The 8,873-nt window shown below is 39.9% G+C and overlaps 1 pseudogene across 1 annotated transcript; it reads left to right on the plus strand.

Moving 5' to 3' along the window:
- Positions 1–413: 413 nt before the first annotated feature.
- LOC105547996 lies at positions 414–8,562 on the plus strand (annotated as a pseudogene). The gene is made up of 2 exons (XR_001007324.1): positions 414–599; positions 7,251–8,562. The product of XR_001007324.1 is annotated as a mortality factor 4-like protein 1 pseudogene (transcript).
- Positions 8,563–8,873: the final 311 nt, after the last annotated feature.

Raw genomic sequence — 8,873 nt, forward strand, 5'->3', positions numbered from 1 at the left:
GAGGCCAAGGCGGGTGGATCACAAGGTCAAGAGATCAAGATCATCCTGGTCAACATGGTGAAAACCCATCTCTACTATTAGCTGGGCATGGTGGTGCGTGCCTGTAATCCCAGCTACTCGGGAAGCTGAGGCAGGAGAATTGCTGAACTTGGAAGGCGGAGGTTGCAGTGAGCCAAGATCGCACCACTGCACTCCAGTCTGGGGGACAAAGCGAGACTCTATCTCAAAAAAAAAAAAAAAAAAAAGCCCATTAAAGAATCTGCAGCAACACAATAGAGAAAAAACAAACAAACAAACAAAAAACAAAACAGAATATCCACACAGAAAGGATTGCTTGTGAGACTGGCAGAACAGAGATGCCAGAAAATGGTTAGAAACAAAGAAGAAAGGCAGAGGCTACTGGCATCGGCCATATGGTAGAAGCCATCCTGTCCGCAACAGCCTGCTTCTCGGGGTATAACAGCATCTTCTGCCTTGATGTTAACCACAGCCATTACCACTGGCAATATGAAAGAGGGAGAAACTCTTGGGTTTTCCCTGCCCAAGAAACAAATGCTGCTGTGTGCCTTCAAGGCTACAGCCACCATCCCCCCTCTTGGGTGTGACCCTGACACATAAGCCTCAGCTGCCTCATAAGTGACTACACTCCAGACACCAGGTTCTGTGGCTGCACCTCACCCACCCATGTGTCAGACACCAGAGACATAGCCATAGAACAAGCTTACACCCCAGAGCCCAGAATCAAGGTCTCTCTGCACATGTATGTGCCCATCCTCCAGGCACCAGCTCAGCTGCCATAGAGAACTAGGCCCTGCCCTGACCCCGGAGCCACTGTAACTCTGACCATGTCTGTGCTCCTATTCTTGGCTGACACTTCACAAGCGCTCACATCTCATATATTGTTACCAGTGCAGCAGCAGGGGTGCCTTCTCCCAGGCACCAGCAGGCCCCAGAGCCATAGTTCCTCCACACATGCCCAAGCTTCAGATCTCAGCTCTATGGCTACTCCAGGGTACCATTCATCAATACTGATGCCGCTGCCAATGCAAATCGGCCCACAAGCTGGACCCAGTACCAAAAGGGAACTCCTCTCCACAACTTCCCCAGTTGGAGAAAAAGAAGTTGAGAGGATCTTAGCAGCTATTACCAGTGAAACCCCGACAATCTTCACCACCACTGCAGACATCCACACTGTTGGCCACTTGCAATCTTCAGCAACATCAACACCTGAGCTTACAGAGCTGCACAGAGACCACACAACAGTGGCACCCTCGCTGGTGTCAGAACTGCTACACAGCATCCAGGAAGTGCCTTCACACTTCCAAGTAGAAGAAGATCTTTCCACATTGAAACTAGCCCATAAAGTCTGAAAGGGATTGACCTTAACAAATGTGCAGAATTCAACATAAGGCAGCAAGAAACATGAAAAGCCAAGAATACATATCACCATATATTAGTCCATTTGCATTGCTATAAAGGAATACATGAGGCTGGGTAGCTTATATACAAAAAGGCTTATTTTGGCTTATGGTTCTTCAGACTGTACAAGAAGCATGGCACCAGCACCTGTTTCTGATGAGGCCACAGGAGGCTATTACTCATGGCAGAAAGCAAAGGGGGAGCAGATATATTACTTGGCAATAGGGGGAGTAAGAGAAAGATGGAGGTCTCATACTCTTTTAAACAACCAGGTCTCATATGAACTAATAGAGCAAGAACCCGCTCATTATCATAGGGTGGGCACCAAGTCATTCATGAGGGATCTGCCCCAATGGTGTAAAACCTCTCCCAAGGCCCCACCTCCAACATGATGAATTACATTTCAAAATAAGATTTGGAGGGGACAAATATCCAAAATATATTATTCCTCTCTGGTCCCCCAAATCTCATCATGTCTTGCTCATATTGCAGAATACAATCCGTTTCCAGTAGTCTCCCAAAGTCTTAACTTGTTCTAAACATCAACTCAAAAGTCTCATCTCAGGGTCAAGGCAAATTCCTTAGAGTTATGAGGCTGTGTGATCAAAACTAAGTTATTTACTTCCAAGATACAATGATAGTACAAGCATTGGGTAAACATTCCCTTTCCAAAAGGAAGAAATCTTCCAAAAGAAAGCGACAACAGGTACCATGCAAGTCCAAAACCCAACAAGGCAGACAATAAACCTTAAAGCTCCAAAATAATCTCTCTTGACTCCATGTTCCACATCCTGAGCACATTGGTGCAAGGGGTAGGCCCTCCAAGCCCCGGACAGCTCCATCACCATGACTTTGTTGGGTGCAGGTCACGTGGCTCTGCTTTCATGGGTTGGAGTAGAATGTCTGCAGCTTTTCCAGGCTGAAAGTGCATACTGCTGGTGGCTTTACCATTCTGGGGGTCTGGAGGGTGTTAGCCCAGTTTGCACAGTTCTACTAGGTAGTCCCCTAGTGGAGACTCTGTATGGGGGCTCCAATCCCACATTTCTCCTCATCATTGCCTTAGTAGAGGCTCTCCGTAGGGGCTCTGCCCTTGTGCCAGGTTTCTACCTGGGAACCCAGGATTCCCCATACATCTTCTGAAATATAGGTGGAAGCTGCCAAGTCTCCATAACTCTTGCATTATGCACACCTGCAGATCTAATACCATGTGGAAGCCCCAAGGCTTATGACTTGCACTCTTTGGAGTGGCAAGCTGTATCTGGGGCTGTTTGAGCCAAGGCTGGAGCCTGTGCTGCAAGTATGCGGGGAGCAGCATTGCAAGGTAAGACAGCCCAGGGCAATTGTGCCCTGGGCCTGACCCCTAAAACCCATCTGTCCTTTTAAGCCTCTGGGCTTGTGATGGGAGGGGTGGCCTGGGAGATTTCTGAAATGCCTTTTCCCCATTTTACTGAATATTAGCACTTGACTCCTTTTTAGTCATGCTAATCTCTCTAGAAGAGTTTGTTTCCCAGCCTGCATGGATCCTTCTCCTTTGGATTCCTCCCCTGAAGATGCTCTTTCCTTCTCTACCACATGAGCAGGCTGAGGATTTTTGCTCCCATATCTGACTGTAGGTTGTTAGAAGTAGCCATGCCACTTCTGGAATGCTTTGCTGCTTAGAAACTTTTTCCGCCAGATATCCTAGGTCATCACTCTTAAGTTTAGCTGTCCATAAAGTCCTAGGACATGAATAAAATGCAGTTAAGTTATTTGCTAGGGAGTAACAAGGGTGAATTTACTCCAGCCCTCAGTAAGTTTCTCATTTCCATCTGAGACCTTGTCAGCCTAGCCTTTACAGTCCATAATTCTATCTGCATTTTGGTCACAACCACTTAACCAGTCTCTAATAAGTTCCAAAGTTTCCCTTATCTTCCTGTCTTCTTCTGAGCCCTCCAAACTGCTTCAATCTCTGCCTGTTACCCAGTTCCAAAGCCACTTTCACATTTTCAGGTATCTTTATAGCAATACCTCACTACTCAGTACTAATGTTTCTGTTATTAGTCCATTTTTCATTGTTATAAAGGAATGCCTGAGGCTAGGCAATTTATAAAGAAAAGAAGTTTATTTTGGTTTATGGTTCTGTAGACTGTACAAGAAGCATGACATCAGCAACTGCTTCTGGTGAGGCCTCAGGAAGCTATTACTCATGGTAGAAGGTAAAGGGGCATGTCACATGGTGAGGGGAAGCAAGAGATTGTGGGGAGGTCCCAGACTCTTTAACAACCAGATATCACATGAATTAATAGAGCAAGAACTTACTCATTACTGTGGGAAGGCCACCAAGCCATTCATGAGTGATCTCTCCCTGTGATCCAAATACCTCCAGGCCCCACCTTGAAAATTGGAGATTACATTTAAACATAAGATTTAGAGGAGACAAATATCCAAAGTATGCCACACCACAAAACAAACAAAAAACCAATAATCTCCCAGTAGCTGACCCAAAAGAAATGGAGATATATAAATTGCCTGACGAAGAATTCAAAATAATTGTTATAAAGAAGCTCAGAGAATTTCAATAAAAATACAGAAAAGCAATTCAATTAAATCAGAGAAACATAAATGAACAAAATAGATCAAAATCATATACAAAATAAACAGAGATTGAAATCATATGCAAAAATAAAAATTCTGGAGCTGAAGAATTTGGTGAATGTAATGCAAACTACAACAGAGAGTATCAACAGCAGAATTAATAAAGCAAAAGAAGAATCTGTGAATTCAAAGACAGGTTATATGAAAGTATACAGTCAGAGGAGAAAAAAGAAAAAAAACTTTAAAAATGAAGAAAGCTTAAAGAATGTATGGGGAAGCATCAGGAGAACAAATATTTAAATTATGGATGACCAAGAAGCAGAAGAGAAGAACAACTACAACAACAACAACAACAAAACAACAGAAAGCTTATCTAAAAAAATAAAAGCTTCCTGGGGCATAAGGGGCACCAAAGAATATAAATAAACAAATAAATAAAAGTTAGAAATTTTCCAAATCTGGGGAAAGATATAAATATTGAGGTATAGGGAGGTCAAAAGTCTCCAATCAAATTCAATCCAAATAAGACTGCACCAAGCCATATTATGATCAAACTGTCAAAAATCAAAGACAAAGAGAGGATCCTGAAAGCAGCAAGGAAAAAGAAGCATATCACATACAAGAGGGCTCTAACAAGGCTGGCAGTGGATTTCTCAGAAGAAACCTTACAGGCCAAGAGAGAGTGGGATGATATAGTCAACATGCTGAAGGGAAAAAAACCCTGCAAACCAATAATACTTTACCTGACAAAGCTGTCCTTTAGGAAATGATAAAGACTTCCCAGAAAAGAAAAGCTGAGTGAGCTTGTCACCACCGGACATACCTTACAAGAAATGCTAAAGGGAATTCTTTAACCTGAAAGAAAAGGATGCTAACAAGTAACATGAAAACATATAAAAGTATAAAATTCACTGGTAAAAGTAAGTACAGTCAAATTCACAATACCCTAATACTGAAATGGTAGTGTGCAAATCACTTATATCTTTAGTATGAAGGTTAAGCCTGGGCAGGCTCATGCCTGTAATCCCAGCACTTTGGGAGGCCAAGGTGGGTGGATCACCTGAGGTCAGGAGTTTGAGACCAGCCTGGACAACCTGGTGAAACCCTATCTCTACTAAAAATACAAAAATTAGCCGCGTGTAGTGGCACACACTTGTATCCCAGCTACTCAGGAGGCTGAGGCAGGAATCACTTGAACCCAGGAGGTGGAGGTTGCAGTGAGCCAAGATCAGGCCATTGCACTTCAGCCTGGGTGACAAGAGTGAAAATCCATCTCAAAAAAAGGGGGAGGGTTAAAAGACCAAACTATTAAAAAGAATAACAACTACAACGATTTGTTAAGGGATACACAATATAAAAAGATGTAAATTATTACACAAACATATAAAATGTAGTTGGAGGGGCACTGGAGTAAAAGCACAGAGGTTTTTGTGATCAAGGTTAAGTTGTTATCAGCTTAAAATAGCCCATTGTAACTATTTGATGTTTTATGTAAGCCTATGGTAACCACAAAGCAAAAATCTATAGTAGATACAGAAAAGATAAAAAGTAAAGAATCAAAGCATGCCACTAGAGAAAACCATCTAATCACAAAGGAAAACAGCAAGTGAGCAAGAAAGGAAGAAAGGATCTACAAAATAACCAGTAAACAATGAGCAAAATTACAGTAGTAAGTCCTTACCTATTAATAATTACCTTGAATGTAAATGGATTAAATTCTCTAATAAAAAGAGTGACTGAATTGATTTAAAAAAAGGAAAAAAACAGACTCAACTACATGCTACCTACAAGAGACTCACTTTGCCTTTAAGAACACACATAAATTGAAAGTGGAGGGATGGAAAAAGATATTTCATACAAATGGAAACCGAAAGAGAGCAGAGATAGCTATATTTACATCAGATAAAATAGACTTTAATTCAGGAGAACATTGACTACATAAAAAAAGAGACTAAGTTAACTATAAAAAGAGACAAAGGTCATTATATAATGATAAAGGAGCCAATTCATCAAGAAGACAAAATAATTACAAATATATATATCCTCAACCTCAGAGCATCTAAATATATAATGCAAATATTAATAGACCTGAAGAGAGAGATAGACTGCAATACAATAACAGTAAGGGAACTTAATACCTCCACTTTCAACAATGGACAGATCATCCAGACAGAAAGTCAATACAGAAATATTGAACTTGAGCTACACTTTAGACAAAATGGACCTAATAGACATATACAGAACATTCTACACAACATAAGCAGAATATATTCTCAAGAGCACAGAGAACCTTCTGCAAGATAGATTATATGTTAGGCCACAAAACAAGTATTAACAAATTTAAGAAAACTGAAATCACATCAGGTATCTTTTCCAATTACAATGGCATGAAATTAGAAATCAATAGGAGGAATTTTGAAAATTTACAAGTATGTGGAAATTAAACAACATGCTCCTAAACAACTAGTGATTGAAGAAGAAATTACAAGGAAAATTTAAAAATATTTTGAAACAAATGAAAGTGGAAACACAACATGCCAAAACATATGAGATGTAGCAAAAGCAGTTCTAAGATGGAAGTTTATAGCAATAAATGCCTACATCAAAAAAGAAGGATCTTAAATAGACAACCTAACGTCATACCTCCACAAACTAGAAAAAGAGAACAAATTAAGGTTCAAATTAGCACAAGAAAGGAAATAATAAAGATCAGAGCAGAAATAAATGAAATGTACTAGAAAAACAGTAGAAAAGATCAAAGAAACTAGGAGTTGATGTTTTGAAAAGAGCAAAATCAACAGAGCTTTAGTTAGACTAAAAAAAGAGAAGACCCAAATAAACAAAATCAGAAATGAAAGATGAAACATTACAACTGATACTACAGAATATAAAGGTTCATAAGAGCCTGCTATGAACAATGATGTGCCAACAAATTGGATAAACTAGAAGAAATGGATGAACTCCTAGATATATATAACCTAGGAAGACTAAATCATGAAGAAATAGAAAATCTGAACAGAGCAATAACAAGTGAGAATATTGAATAAGTAATAAAAAGTCTCCCATCAAAGAAAAGCCTCACAATCCGACGCTTCACTGCTGAATTCTACCAAACATTTAAAGAACTAATACCAACCCTTCCCAAGTGCTCCAAAAACTTGCAGAGGAAGGAATACTTCCAGATTTATTGAATAAGGCCAGCATTACCCTGATACTAAAGTCAGACAAGGACACTGCAAGAAAAAAATATATTACAGAAATTCCAGGAGGGTGAGCGAGTGCTGTGCTTTCATGGGCCTCTTCTTTATGAAGCAAAGTGTGTAAAGGTTGCCATAAAGGACAGGCAAGTGAAATACTTTTTACATTACAGTGGTTGGAATAAAAATTGGGATAAGTGGGTTCCAGAGAGCAGAGTACTCAAATACGTGGACACCAATTTGCAGAAACAGTGAGAACTTCAAAAAGCCAGTCAGGAGCAGTATGCAGAGGGGAATATGAGAGGGGCTGCCCCAGGAAAGAAGACATCTGGTCTGCAACAGAAAAATGTTGAAGTGAAAACAAAAAAGAACAAACAGAAAACACCTGGAAATGGAGATGGTGGCAGTACCAGTGAGACCCCTCAGCCTCCTCGGAAGGAAAGGACCCAGGTAGATCCTACTGTTGAAAATGAGAAAACATTCATGAACAGAGTTGAAGTTAAAGTAAAGATTCCTGAAGAGCTAAAACTATGGCTTGTTGATGACTGGGACTTAATTACCAGGCAAAAACACCTCTTTTATCTTCCTGCCAAGAAGAATGTGGATTCCATTCTTGAGGATTATGCAAATTACAAGAAATCTCGTGGAAACACAGATAATAAGGAGTATGCAGTTAATGAAGTTGTGGCAGGGATAAAAGAATACTTCAACGTAATGTTGGGCACCCAGCTACTCTACAAATTTGAGACACCACAGTATGCCGAAATTCTTGCAGATCATCCCGATGCACCCATGTCCCAGGTGTATGAAGCACCACATCTCCTCAGATTATTTGTACGAATTAGAGCAATGTTGGCCTATACACCTCTGGATGAGAAGAGCCTTGCTTTATTACTCAATTATCTTCACGATTTCCTAAAGTACCTGGCAAAGAATTCTGCAACTTGGCTTAGTGCCAGCGATTATGAAGTGGCTCCTCCTGAGTACCATCGGAAAGCTGTGTGAGAGGCACTCTCACTCACTCATGTTTGGATCTCCGTAAACACATTTTTGTTCTTAGTCTATCTCTGGTACAAATGATGGGCTTTGAAGATGTTAGTGTATAACAATTGATGTTTGTTTTCTGTTTGATTTTTAAACACAGAAAATAAAAGGGGCAATAGGTCCTTTTTTCTTTTCTTTTCTTTTTTTTTTCATTTCAAATTTGCTGCCAGTGTTTTCAATGATGGGCAACAGAGGGATATGCTGTAGAGTGTTTTATTACCTAGTTGACAAAGCTGCTTTTGAATGCTGGTGGTTCTATTCCTTTGACACTACGTACTTTTATAATACGTGTTAATGCTATATGACAAAATGCTCTGATTCCTAGTGCCAAAGGTTCAATTCAGTGTATATAACTGAATGCACTCATCCATTTGTGATCCTTTTTTTTTTTTTTTTTTAATAGTGCTTAAAGTAAAGAGCCCATCCTTTGCAAGTCATCCACGTTGTTACTTAGGCATTTTATCTTTGCTAAAATTGTTGAAGAATGGTGGCTTGTTTCATGGTTTTTGTATTTGTGTCTAATGCATGTTTTAACATGATAGACGCAATGCCTTGTGTAGTTAGTTTTCTGGAAAAGTCAATCTTTTAGGAATTGTTTTTCAGATCTTCAATAAATTTTTTCTTTAAATTTCAAAAAAA

The sequence above is a fragment of the Mandrillus leucophaeus genome, unplaced genomic scaffold (assembly GCF_000951045.1).
Source record: "Mandrillus leucophaeus isolate KB7577 unplaced genomic scaffold, Mleu.le_1.0 Scaffold4, whole genome shotgun sequence".
In the NCBI taxonomy this organism is placed as follows: Eukaryota; Metazoa; Chordata; class Mammalia; order Primates; family Cercopithecidae; genus Mandrillus; species Mandrillus leucophaeus.